Below are 13484 nucleotides of genomic sequence, written 5' to 3' on the forward strand. Positions count from 1 at the left end.
GAAATGTGGAGACAGCTCCTTTAAAAAAATCCAGCTGATTATGGTTAAGAAACAACAAGGTAGCATATGTTACACATACTGCATATGCTTCAAATTAATTTATACCTCAATCTTTACATTTTTGTGTCTGCAAGGTCAATGTTCAATAGTGCTGTACATCTGTATAAATAGCATTCTTTTCCTGAATCATTTGTCCATTAATTTTTTGTGCAATATTTTGAAAATTTATCAGCTCTAGAACACATGTATTTTTCTCTCATTGCTGTCCATTTCACTTGACATATTTTATACAGCAGCCCATGGTAGGAGATAAAATGGTTGATGTTTAAGGCCATCTCTTTTCTGAATTGAGGGAAGTGTTCAAACCAGTGTTAAATTATCCTGAAACTGTGAAGATTTTATTTTTCATAAAGCACTTGTGTTTATAAGAGTACATATTTCACACCAAATCTGATTACTGCATGAAATGGGCATGTGGGGTCTAGGAATTAAATTGAAATTATACATTTGAGGTTAAGACATTTATTTGAAATAGGTAAAGAAACTGAACAGTGCCACTCAGTCCACTCATACGCCTTTCTTCATACCAGTGAATGAAGCTTAGGAACAAGTCCAGAAAACACTTTCAAAGTTAGACTAAGAACAGTGATACTAGAATTACATTAAATTACATTTAAACTGTGTAAACCTAAAAATAATTATTCATGTTTATTTTCTCAATCTTTTCTTCTCTCATAAGAGCAATAACATTTTAACGGCTATTTGAAGACTTTTGTTAGATTGGAACATTGATTTAAGAAAAGTATCCAAAATAATTATTTTTAAATTCACTTGTGACTTCTCATTTTAAACCATGGTTTTCTCTTGGTTGTGTGGGGTTTGTTTGTTTGTTTGTTTGTTTTATGGAAACACAAATCTCACAAGTAATTAAAGAATGGCACTAAATCCTTCTTTTCCTTCAGAAATTTCATGACCTGTCAGCAGTTAAGTGATATGATTATAATGTCCTTTCTAGTTACAAGATTGTAGCTACATACATTTCTTTACACTTTATAGAATTTCTATGCAAATATCAAAAGCAAAAGTTCTAAAACATACAGAAAGAAGCTCTTTAGCTTGAAAAATTCTGACTTTTCTTCTGAATTGCTCTAACTTTGTGTAAGAGTTAGTGTCTGTGTTTGTGTAGGATCACCCTTTTGCAGAAAGAGGAAATAATAAATGTGAGGTTTGGAAAGATTACATGCAGTTTTGAGATGTTAATTCCATATTTTGCTTTCTTGACATGATTCTGGTATGTCAGTACACGAACAGACTGAATCTCAGAGCTGTTAATTAAATGAAATTTTCGGCAGATGCGATAAGAATAAAAATTGGAAATACATCAAAAATTCATTTTTTTTCTACCAAAGAATTTGTTGGGCTTTTATGTTTTCTTGTCACCATGATTGCCAATCCACTAATCAAAATATATTTAACCAATATATGTCCTATTTAATGTAAAAACACAGAGTTCTTTGTTGAGGTTTACAAGGTACATTTATCTAAAATTTCTGTTTTCTAGAAGAGTAGTGCTATTTATTCACAACCAAGCCCTACTAGTCGGTAGGTTTTTAAAGGTAAATTTCAAAAAAAAAATTACCTTTTTGAAAGTATTGGAAGGAATTTTCCTCTTAGTCTATTTTGCTCTATGGGTGGGAAAGACCCTCGAACATTTCTTCCAAGGAAATCAGACTGTCTTGAAAGTTTTATGTCTTCAGGGAATTGCATATCTCAGCTGATGCTGAACTCAATTCCGTTTAGACCTACAGAGCATTTTAATGAGGTTAAGACCTTTTCATTCACAATATCAGACCAGCTCATTATTAGGAATGAAATGCATTTCCTTCCACTAGATGTAGTTAGAGCTCTCCAGAATTCTGTTTCTTCTAAAATGTCTTCAAGTCTCTGGAATTCAGAGTGTTGGGGGTTTTGTGTTTGGTGTTGTTTTTTTTTTTTTTTTTTTTTTTTTTTTTTTTTTTTTTGTTTGTTTTTGTTGCTGGGTTTTGTTTGTTTGTTGCTTTTGTCTGTTTTTTATTTATTATTGTAATTTTATCTTTGTGATAGTGAAAACCATCTTCAGGTACTACATTAAGCTTGAACTGAAATAAACAGATCCTCTGACTCAGAGGTTGTTCAGCTGATAAAATATTATATAGAAGTTAAAGGAGAGTTTTATCACAGGTTTTTGCCTCAGTTGTATTTTTAATTATGAAAGAGCTTCAGTGTAGGTTTACTAAGGGAACAAGCAGACTTTCTATGCCATTGATGTTTCCTTTGAGGTGTATGAAAACACAAGACTGGAACTAGGTAGGGTAACAGTGGTAAGAGCTTGTGTCATTTCCATCTCTTTGGTGTTTTTCTTTGTGTCAAACCTTAGCTGGAAGAAAAGCAAAACCTTGCATGACTTGGTTGGTAGCTCACTCCTTTGTCTTAAGTTCAGAGCCTGATTTCGGCTTGTGGGCGAGACATGATAATAGACAGCTTAGATGGACAAGTTTCTCTTAAGGGCACTTTGGGGCAGAATGCTGGGATCTCTAAAATTAACTGGTGAAAGCACGTCTGTCCAGTGGCTGCATGGAAAGGTCAGAAGAATTAACATCCCAGTTTGGGCACTAAGGAGAAGTACCCAAAGTTGGATGGTGTGCGTGCCTTAACTAGAGCAGACTTTTTTTTTTTTTTTTTTTTTTTTTTTTTTTTTTTTTTTAAATATATTTTAGTAATGCCTGGAAACCTGAAGCTAACATGGACCCTCTAGTGCTGTCCATGGCATACAGCATGAGGCAATGCCTCAAGGTTAGAGTTTACACAGATAGAACTTCAGTAGCTGTTGTTTATGTTTCAAAGCACCTGAGGCCAACTGAACTGAAAAATAAAAAGAAAACAAAAGTTGTGAAATATCTGAATGCAAGATAGAAACAAAACAAACAAAAAAAAACCCACAAAAAAACCCATAAACATGTTCAGGTAGTGCTGGAGACAAGAGAAGAATTCAAATCTTAGGCGTGAAAATCAGAGCATTTCCAGAGGCCATGACTGATACAGGTTTTTTTAGTCCCTTGGTAGCTGTTCAGGCCCATTGTGCATAGCAGCTTAAAAATGAACACTGCTATTGTACCTTCAATACTGTGAGTTAATTGCAAACAATAAGCTTGATCTAAATCCTTGCATACTTTTAGCTGTGAATAATCCATCTGTATATATACCAGTGGCTCTAACCAGACCAGACCAGGAGGGTGTTCCCACAACTGTGTTTTCAGCATGCCTTTTGACTAAGCATCTCAAGAAAAGCATAGATTCAAGTGTTCTTTCACTGCAATTAGAGGAAACTTTGCCAGTTTCATTAATCAACTTAAGAGGCAACAGGAATCACATTCTATGTATACAAATAAAAATGTAAGAGTCCAGTTTCTGGCCTGTTCTGTAGGTGCAAATCCCATAGTTACTCTAGAGTAATTGAGTGCAAACTGGCATGTGTTACTTACTGAAAAAATGTGAATGATGGTTTCAGAAATATTGCACTTTAGTTCATTGGTCTCCATTTAGCATCTTCTTAAAACAATGTCATATACCAAATAGGTAGGTATTTGGTACGATTTTCCATGTAAGTAGGTAGGTAGACACGTCATAAAAATGCTTACAGTGGCTTATTTAGAAGCTTCATAGCAAAATAGTTTCTTTTTTTCTCAAGTAACAAAAGCAGTTAGATTTTGTAATGGGTTAATCACTTGCCAACTGCCCCATATTTCTAACATAATATTCTAACAAATAATATTCTAACATGTAACATGTATTCTAACAAATAAAAGACCTAAAAAAATCTTAAGGGTGTAGCATGGCACTGTGTATATTCATTTAGAATTCTTTTAGAGCATACAACAGTATATATTTGAAAAAAGATACAGTCACTGTGTAGAAATTAAAGCAAACCAATTGTGGTCTGAAAAAATATGCATAAAATTTCAGTGAAGAATGTTAATATCAAATGATAAACCCATCATATTTAAAATGGAATTACTGATACAGCTTTTACTATATCATTAATTTCTATTTGATTGCTGAAAATAAGAATTCAGATGAAATAAACCAACTTAAAAATTTCTTCTACCGAGGAACTTTTCATGCCTTTTCTTCAGGTCATATTTTGCTTGTAAAGGATTTCATTAATTACTGATACAGTGTCTTGCAAAAAAAAAACGTTAGTCCCAAAACCAAAGAGGGATCATAAAATGATGTGTGCATTTGTAATGTATGAATTATCCCTAGCTTTATAGAATACGTTGCATTTTAATTTTCCACAAAATTTCATTATACTACCAGTTTTTTACTGCTTTACTAGGCAGTCTCTGGTTTATTACAGTATACAGATAGAATTATTTTGACTATCTTTTAATTTTTAGGCATGAGATTTGTCAATTCATATAACAATTTAAATTTATAAATACCTTAGAATTTAACATTTCTGCTCTGATTAGGGAAAAAAACCCAAACAAATACTGCTATATTGCCTTGCCATTATATACTGTATTTTAGTCTGCATTTTCTAACAGAGTGAGTGAAATAATTCATGCTCCCAAACTTCAAAATTAAAAGGCTCAAATATCTCTCTGCTATTAGAAAATTATTGGATTTCTGTGTCTTGTTGTGCCATATTTCTTATTCAAATTTTTTCATTTCATATACCTTTTCACCCACCAGTTTGATTGCCATGGCTGCAGCCGTGGGTGAATAATTGCCTGTCTTCACAGGAGCATGTTCTGGAGCTAAAGTCGAGTGCTTGCTTCCTGATGTATGCCTCATTTGGATTCTGCCGACAGCCTAGGGGCTGTATTATTCATGCCTTGACAGATAGCACTCACTAAAAGCATTGGAAAAGGGCCAGGTACTGGCAGAGAGATAGTGGAGCATTGCAACTTGCAACCGAGAGGAGCATCTATAATACAAAAAAGAGAAATCCTCATACCTTCCTTTTACTGGTCTCACTTTGATGGAGAATTCATTTGCATCAAAATAAAATACCCTAAAAATAAATACATTTTTTCTAAACCATGCTTCAAAGTTTAACAGAATTTTCCACATTTAATTGCAAAGCTGATTTTAATTAGTAAGGCCCTGCATGTGAAAAATGAAGATTCACTTGGGTGAGTGTAACACATTGCAGTGTCTGCTGAATGCTCTAATTAATGTATGGCTGCTGTACAACAGGGTGCACTGTGGGATATTTATGAAAAATTCTGTGCACGCAGCCAGTCTATCTGTATTTTAGTTCTTGAATCATAAGAATAAATAACTTTTCCCCCTTTATTCTTTATGAGACATCATTGTGCATGCCATCACCCTATCCATAAACTTTATAGCATGCCTATCCTTTTTACTATTTGTCAAAGATATTATAAATCAGAAGCTAGGACATACATATTTTAACATTAATTTGATAACACAGCATGGTTGCACGCTGTGCAGAACCAGAGGTCCACTGATGCTTTTGTGCTAAAGCCTGACCACAGAACAGTGAGGTCCTTACTGCTGCTTGCTTTCATGATACTGTGAAAAATCCAACAGGATGCTGGAATTATAGAGAAATGTATATTCCTTGATCTCTCAGCTGATGGTCAACCTTTATTGTGGTGTTTTTAATGATAAAAGGATTCACTGGATATTTACTTGAGGAAATACTCTGACACTTTCTGTGAAATTTAATTCTATTTTCTTTCACAGCATATTTGCTAAAGACTTTGTTAAGTCGTGGTACATACCAGGAATAATATTATAAATATATTTTATATGAAGTAATTCAGCATTCAAGGTTTGTAAAAAATGTTAATAGATGAAGCTTCATTGCTTTGTTAAATCCAGCTAAAGAGATATAAGTAAGCAAGTAAATAAATAAATGCAAGAGCATAGGGATTTTCAAACAGAACACTGCAAACAATAAATAATTGTGCTGACAGAGAATCCATAATGTATTAGGGGTCTGTATTGGCTGCTGTCTGGATTCAGCAATAAATCCTTTGTCTGAGTGTTGATTAATGATTAGAAAGGTACAAAGCTGGGTCTAAACCATCGAGCAAATATACACCAGCAATTGGTATGGGGCTCTGCATGCTAGTGGCCATTGTGCAGAGGTGACTACACAAAGGAACCGCAGCTCAATTACTGCTACCACCATCTGGGCTGGGAGTAGCTATTGCAGTGGCAACAAGTTGCAGGGCCTGCAAGTACTAGGAGTACTGGTGTTATAGGGGCAGGGGAAAGAAGGTAAATCAGAGGCTGGAGCATGGAAAGTGTTGACCTAACTGCAGCAGCAGCAAAGAGCAAAATTTGGATGTGCTTTCTGCAGTGGGTGCCCTGGCTTGTATGTTGCTGAAATGATTTCTTTCAGCAACACACAATCTTTCAGCAATATTTTCTTTCTTTTTCTTTCAAATGGAAGGCAGCCATGGGGTTTTCTGTGAACAGACCTGTCTAGAGATGTCACTGTCAGCCACAAAATAAATGAAGACCATGTGGAGAGTATCGGAAAGAAAATTAAAAAAAAAAAAAAAAAAAAAAAACAACAACAAACAAAACAAAAGAAAAAAAACATCCAGTAATACTTGGGAGATAATTTCCCCAACAAGATCATGGAGGTAGCTATATGTATTTTCCCTTTACCTATGGGAAATTTATTTGGTTGGCCTGGTAGATTTGCAGAGTACCTTGTGTTCTCTTAGGAGAGAAATAAATCATTTGAGGTTGAATAAGTTGTGCTTTTCATAGTGGAAAAGAGTATCTACAGAGTTGATTTGCACATGGTAGGCAAGACATTTCATCTCACTATGCCTCTGTTTCCCCATTTGTAAACAGCAAGCAATTTTTGGGCATCATGTAGTGTAAAAGCAGAGAAATGTATGGGGGATTATTACAAATATAGTAAAAAAAAGAAGTCTGACTGATGTTTATCTGATATTTAAATAAAGATCTGTTGAATCGTCATTGATACCAGAGAAAGTCTAACTTTACAAAAATTCAGTGCTTTTTTAATCAAAATATTTTTCTGGATCCTAGAGCAAAAATACCTGATTTGTCATAAGACAATTTATATTTAGAATCTAGTCTAGTTTCCCAATTGTCATATTTTGCCAATTATTTCTACAGTATTTCTGTGAAAATATTGATTCCAAGGCCTGAAAAGCTGGAGGTATCTAACAAAATTTTTTATTAATGTGTATTTCAGTGAAAATGCAGTGACAGTTTTTAACCATAAGACTAAACCAGAAAGCCACAAGCAAGGTAGTGCAATGACCTTAGGGTGCTATGGAACTTCCTACATCCTCCTTCCAGTAGTTCTGAGCAGCAGTCATAGCTACTGTGTGTTGAAAAATGGCATGTACATTGGAGCATCCTAAGTCAGAGCTTTAGAGACAGGAGGACTTACTGGTGAATACTGGCAGCTGGATAGACAGGGAACCCCATATTATTCCTTGCTCCAGTGTCCACACAAACACAAATAACATGTGACTTTGAAAAAGTTCTATCTGTGGCTGGCACCCATGCTATCAGAACAGCGTTGCCCTGCTCTTTTTTTCTCCACTTCAGTGAAATAGTCTGAACTCTGCTAGAATCATCAAAAAGGAGGCAGGAGAAATCATATCTGTAATAAATAAATAAAATTATAGTTTTCTTTTCTTTCAAATATTCATATTTTATGAGATCAAGCACCCTAGGTATTACCTGAGATAGGAGAAGAATATGAAGAACATAAGAAACTAACTCAAATATCAAGGAGGCCTAAAAATACACCATGATGTGTCTGTAAAGACTTCTTCTGAGGTTTTTCAATAAGTTGAGACAGCCTTTTCAAAGGCATCACTTCTTATTAGTGGTTGATATGAAGTACTGCTTCTAGTGATGTCAGCTCAGGACAGGGAAAGGAGAGGTAGTCTGAGCATCTTTGATGGCAATAATAAATCTAAATAAATACATCCACAGAATTAAAAGTGTTCAGGGGATGGATAGCCCCTGAAGACGTCCTCAGCACTCTACAGCCTAGGACACTGTAAACAGTGATAACATTACCTAGGTGACTGGACCAACAAAGTTGGTGTTTTTGGCTATTCACCTGAATCACCTTCCTGAGAAAGCCTTAAAGCTCACTGGTGACATGAAAAGGGATTGCAGAACCTTATGGTCTTCCGTTATTTGCTAGAACTAGTAGTGTCATGTTGTAAGTGTCCATGGAAGAGTGTAGAATGCCTAAGAGAAAATATTTCTGTGATTGAAATTTGGTCTGTGTCTCCAATCCATGAACTATGAGAAAATTTGAAATACCATGAAGTATATACTGAGATATGTTTGGCTTTAAATGCCAATACCAGTCATTTAACAAAAAAGTTTTTTGCCTTCAGTTCCCTGGAACTGGGGCAGATTTCTCTACCATCCATTTTATTTAAAGTAGTGAGCAGGCCACTCACACTACTTTTGTGTGAATTGGATACACAAGTAGTGGATGAATGCTTTCTGTTGAGCTGATTCTTGTGGAAGAAATTCACCAAAGATATACACCTGCTGCTGTTTTTCACCCTCTTAATGTCTCCAGGAAAAAATCTTACCTGTACTTGATGAATGGGGAATGCGTGTTCAGAAAAAAGCTAGAGATAAAAGCTGCCATGCATTCAACTTCTGCCTTAAGTCCAAAGGGTGGACTGTCATCAATGTTCCCTTGTTTTGTGTCCAGCTCTGAAGTCATAGTAGAACTGTACTTTTAACATTAGGCTTGTCCAAATCAAGTCATAGAATTGTTAAGGTTGGAAAAAGACCTTTGAGGTCTTAGAGTACAACCATTAACTCAGCAATGCCCAGTCCATCACTAAACTATATCCCCAAGTGCTACATCTAGATATCTTTTAAATGCCCATAGGGATGGTGGCTCAAACACTTCCCAGAACATCCTATTCCAATGCTTGATAATTCTTTAACAGAAGAATTTTTTCCCAGTACCCAACCTTAAACTCCCCTGGCACAATTTAAAACTGTTCCCTCTCATCACTTGTTACTTAGAAGAGACCAACCCCCACTGCTTAGAACCTGCTTTCAGGTAGTTGTAGAGACCAATAAGACCCTTCCTCCTCCTTCTGTCCAGCCTCTGCAACCCCAGTTCCTACAGCAGATCCTCATCAGACCTGTGAAAACATTTATTTGGGCACCTTGATGCCATAGTAAGTAAATAGCACAGATAGGTTATCTTTTATCTCTCATCTGCTTATTTCAGTGTAGCAAGTGCATTTAAAAGCCCTGTAATTTGTGATCTGTACAAGCATGCCACTCTCCCACTGTTTTTTTTCTTTGTCAATAGAGTTAGGACTCCATCCGTATTTGGTTGGAGATGTTTTCTCCCATTTTCTGGGATCTTGCATTCTATACTATAAAGAAGTTAAGATGTCAGGATACCTGCATTCTTTTTTCTTCATCTATATTCAAAAGGAGAGGCAATGATATAGCTTTGTAACTTTGAGCAGTCAATTGGAGACAGAAGGACTCCATTTTCAGTCCCAACATTAGCACTTCATATAGGAAACAGTCATTTTTGAGACGAATTGAATGAATCCTTCACTGGTAGTAAAGTACTGGTAGTAAAAAAGATGTCAATGTTTTGTTTCGCATGAAGTATTAGAGAAGTGTGCACTCTAAACTCAGGTTATTATATAAATCTCATGAGCAAGCAGTCTTCTGAGAAGTGTAAAACAAAACTTCAGTTACCCCTGGCAAAAGAGGATATTAAACACAAATTGCTTACACATTTCTGTGTGTTCTAGATTAGATAGTGGCTAAGGCTGGGATTGTGATTTCTCCCCTGACCATCTCCAAGTCAAAAGACTGAGTTAATCTCTGCTTCTGTGAGGGAGAGAAAAAAAAGAAGGCAGCTTAAAGTGATTAATTCCAAGAGTGGAAATCCTCTTCTACAGAAAATACCTTCTACCAGCCTGAATTACAGTGTCTAAATTCTGCTGTGTGTTAAGTGCCTACATGTCCCTAGGTATTAGAAGAGGAGCAAACATTCCTTACTTGGATGTCAGAACTTCACTGTTCAGCTATGCGCAGAAACAGAGCTGTAATGCTTTTGGTCCCTTGATAAACCAGGAGTTCGTGACTCTGCTACCACACAAGAAATTTGCATTTCTGACAGAAGTTGAGTCATGCCTCTGAATTCTACTCCAGTGCCTCTTGCTGTAGACCATCCTTTTTATATCAAAAGTTCCTTTTTACAAAAATTACCTAATGTTTTCTTGTTATTTAGAATTTGCAAGGAATGTAAGAAAAATGTAAGTAAGTAAGAGGAATTGCTTACATTTAATGTAGACCTTGCTTGGGCATGGTTTCTTGTAGGAAGATGAATGAGGATTAATGGTTTGTTGGTTCTTAGTAACCATGTGTACCACTTCAGAAGAAGGCGACAGGCAAATTATCTTTTCAGACAAAAGGATGTAACATACATCATGATACATGTAATTCATTTTCACTCACACGAATCTTCTAGATATTTGCCTGTCAGTAGCTACCACAAAACCCCTGGTTTTGAAATCTGTTTTTCATAAAATTCTCTATATATCCAATACTTTGCGGAAGGAAGTAGAAGATACAAAGCCTCAGTGAGATGGATGGTGAAGTGCAGCCAGTTTAACAGGGTAACTATATTTTATGCTCTTAAAGATTTTTCAACTGTTAATTTAAAAACATTTCACAAATGTAACTCAGTAGCCTCAGTCTGTTTTGCAGTGTTAACTACTTGATTTCCAATGACAGAAAAGGTCATATTGTGTATAATGTTGTAGTACATTCCTAACACCACACTGACTCATAAGACTGGTTGTAGCAACTTTTTACCAGCACACATTTATAGGGTACAGGCCTTAGGATGGAAAGAAACAAATGAATAGATTTTTTTTTTTCTGTCTGAAAATGTAGGAAGGATTGTGACAGAAGGTAATTGTGTGAGTTTATTTTGATTGGGGCTTTGGAATTAAAATTTATAGCTCTCAAAACAAAGACACTTAGCTCTTCTTTTTAATTCTGTGTGACATAAGGAATTACCAGCTTTACAGTTCTTCTGTCCTTTCCACAATGGTGAATTTGTTTCAGTGCTTCTGTCAAGGCAAGTGTACTACTTTCTGAGTCACAGTACTGTCTTTGCAGCATCTAGGTGTTCCTTGGAAATGCTGACATTCTCAGAACTGACATGGCCTGGCCTTGCTTGCCTTGTGAGACCTAAAGAGATCACAGAAAAGGATAGACTCAGAAACTGAGTCAGAGTTATAAAACAAATATCATTTTAGAAAGAATGCAAATAAATTCTGACTGCTGTGTTAACTTCAGACCTTAGCAGTCAAGCTTGCAGCTTCCAGTTATGTTATTAAAAGGATGTAGGAGGAAGGACTGATCAGTTAAAATGGCATTAACTAAAAGTGGAACAACTTATGCTTAAAATGTCAGCATTTAATCAAAACTATAAAACAGAGAAAACACTTAGTTTTTTCTGTCTACTGTAATTGTTGATTGTTCTTTAAAAATTAAAGCAGTCAATCAGATTTACAAATTGGTCTAGGGGAGAGCTTGGTAGAACCGCAACCATGGTTGTGTCATGGTTAGTTCAGATTTGCTATAAGCAATTTTTTTTTCTGTTTGGTATACTATGGGTTAAACTCTTTTGTAAGCAGGAATTGAATGTCATTTCTCTTACACCAGAGCACTTTCTTATGATGTTGCTCTAGAACTCTGTAAAAAAACCACAAACTCACAGAAATACAGAAGTTTATTGGTTGGTCTGAGAAATAAGCATGATGAGATTATACCAACATCCCTATTTTTTAAAGAAAATGGAACATCCCTAGTTTTTAAACAAAAGGGAAATTTAGAATTACCTGGGTAAGAGTCAGGAACAATTTACCTATTGACTACGTTGCAATATAGCTTTGCATGATACCAGTTAATTTGAAGTGACATCATACCTATAACACTTACCATCCCTACCTTCAAAAATTTCCAGATATTTTTAACACAAAGTGTCATCTTGCACCTCGCCTGTAGCCCTGGTTTCGTGCCTGAGATGTTTTAGTTTTCTAAAATTCTTTTCCCATGGAATTTTCTGTAAACAAGATAAATATTTGTAAACTCTATCTATGTTACTCATTCCTTTTCCTAAAAGGAACTTCTTCTTAATGTCCCTCCAGTTTGACCAATGTGATTGAAAAGGTTTGTCTTTTTGTCACCAAATTGGTCTGTGTGAAATAGTATATAAAAGAAACACATCCCAAAAATAAAAGTCATTTCAGCTTTCTGAAGCTAAAAGTCTGTGTCATTATAATGTAAAACAGCGTCACCCACCTTCTATTTAGTGCATTTACAAGTCAATTAGAAAACAACAGTTTTCCACCATTATATTTCTATACCTGGTATTTTCACAAGAAGCATATCACAGCATATAAATCAGAAAATAAGCACAAAATTCTAGAGCACACCTACAAGTGGACCTTTGGTACTGAAGTGGAAGACAAGGATCCACAAAATTACCAGATCTGTAGGGGACCAAACCTGTAATAGAAAACCAATCTGTATTTCCAGGAAGTGCTGCCAGTTTATCTAAGCTGTGCTGCTCAGGGCTTTCTACCTTTTAGAATGTTTGAGATTTGCAGGCTGCAGGTGCCAGCATCCTCTGATCCAGAAGACACAGCAGGTATTCTCTGCTCACACTAACATGCAGGCACCTCATTACTATAGACAGCACAGCAGTCACACCCCTTTCACTGAAAAAAATCCATGGTAGTTGTGCATCCTGGACAAGCAGTTACTTAGAAAGCAGCATACTGCTTCGGGTTTTCCACTAGCCCGAATGGGTGCAAGGATCATGTTAATTCTCAAGCCAGAGCCATACCAAAATGATGAAGGTGAGGACTGGCAAGGATCCTTCTGTCCTGGCTATTAAGTCAGGCCTTTGAACAGAGGGAAGAGTGAGGTTTTTTACAAAAGAGTAAAGGAAAAGTCTAATGGTTAAAAAGGACTGCTCTAGAGGAACCAGATTTGGAGCCATAAGAGGTTGTTTGGGTTAAACCAACCAACCAAAAAAAAAATTACGAAAAGAAAAAACCCACCTCCCCTCAAAAAATGAAAAAAAAAGAAAAAGATAGCATGTTCTATTTGCTTGACGATTTTTTTCAACTTTGTTAAAATTGTTGAATTGTTGTTAAAAAGAAAAAATGTCAGATAACAGTACCACACCACCTATTATCAAAAGAGAAAGCAATAAAATAGCCATCCATAATACGGACATGACTTTTATACCTGAATCAGTAAGTGTCTTTTTTGGATTATGAGTCATATTTTCAAGCTGATGCCTAAGTCAAAGTTGCAAGTATATGCAGACATCAAGAACAGAAAAGTTATTTTAGAAGCATTCTTTTCACAATACTTCAAAT

At 35.7% G+C, this 13484-nt stretch overlaps 1 protein-coding gene across 9 annotated transcripts in view; it reads left to right on the forward strand.

Annotated features, from left to right (window-relative positions):
- The window catches only part of MYT1L (myelin transcription factor 1 like), a 303376-nt gene that overhangs the window by 174352 nt on the left and 115540 nt on the right, over positions 1-13484 (forward strand). The gene's annotated exons all lie outside the window — the stretch shown is intronic.

The sequence above is a fragment of the Sylvia atricapilla genome, chromosome 3, assembly GCF_009819655.1.
Source record: "Sylvia atricapilla isolate bSylAtr1 chromosome 3, bSylAtr1.pri, whole genome shotgun sequence".
Classification (NCBI taxonomy): domain Eukaryota; kingdom Metazoa; phylum Chordata; class Aves; order Passeriformes; family Sylviidae; genus Sylvia; species Sylvia atricapilla.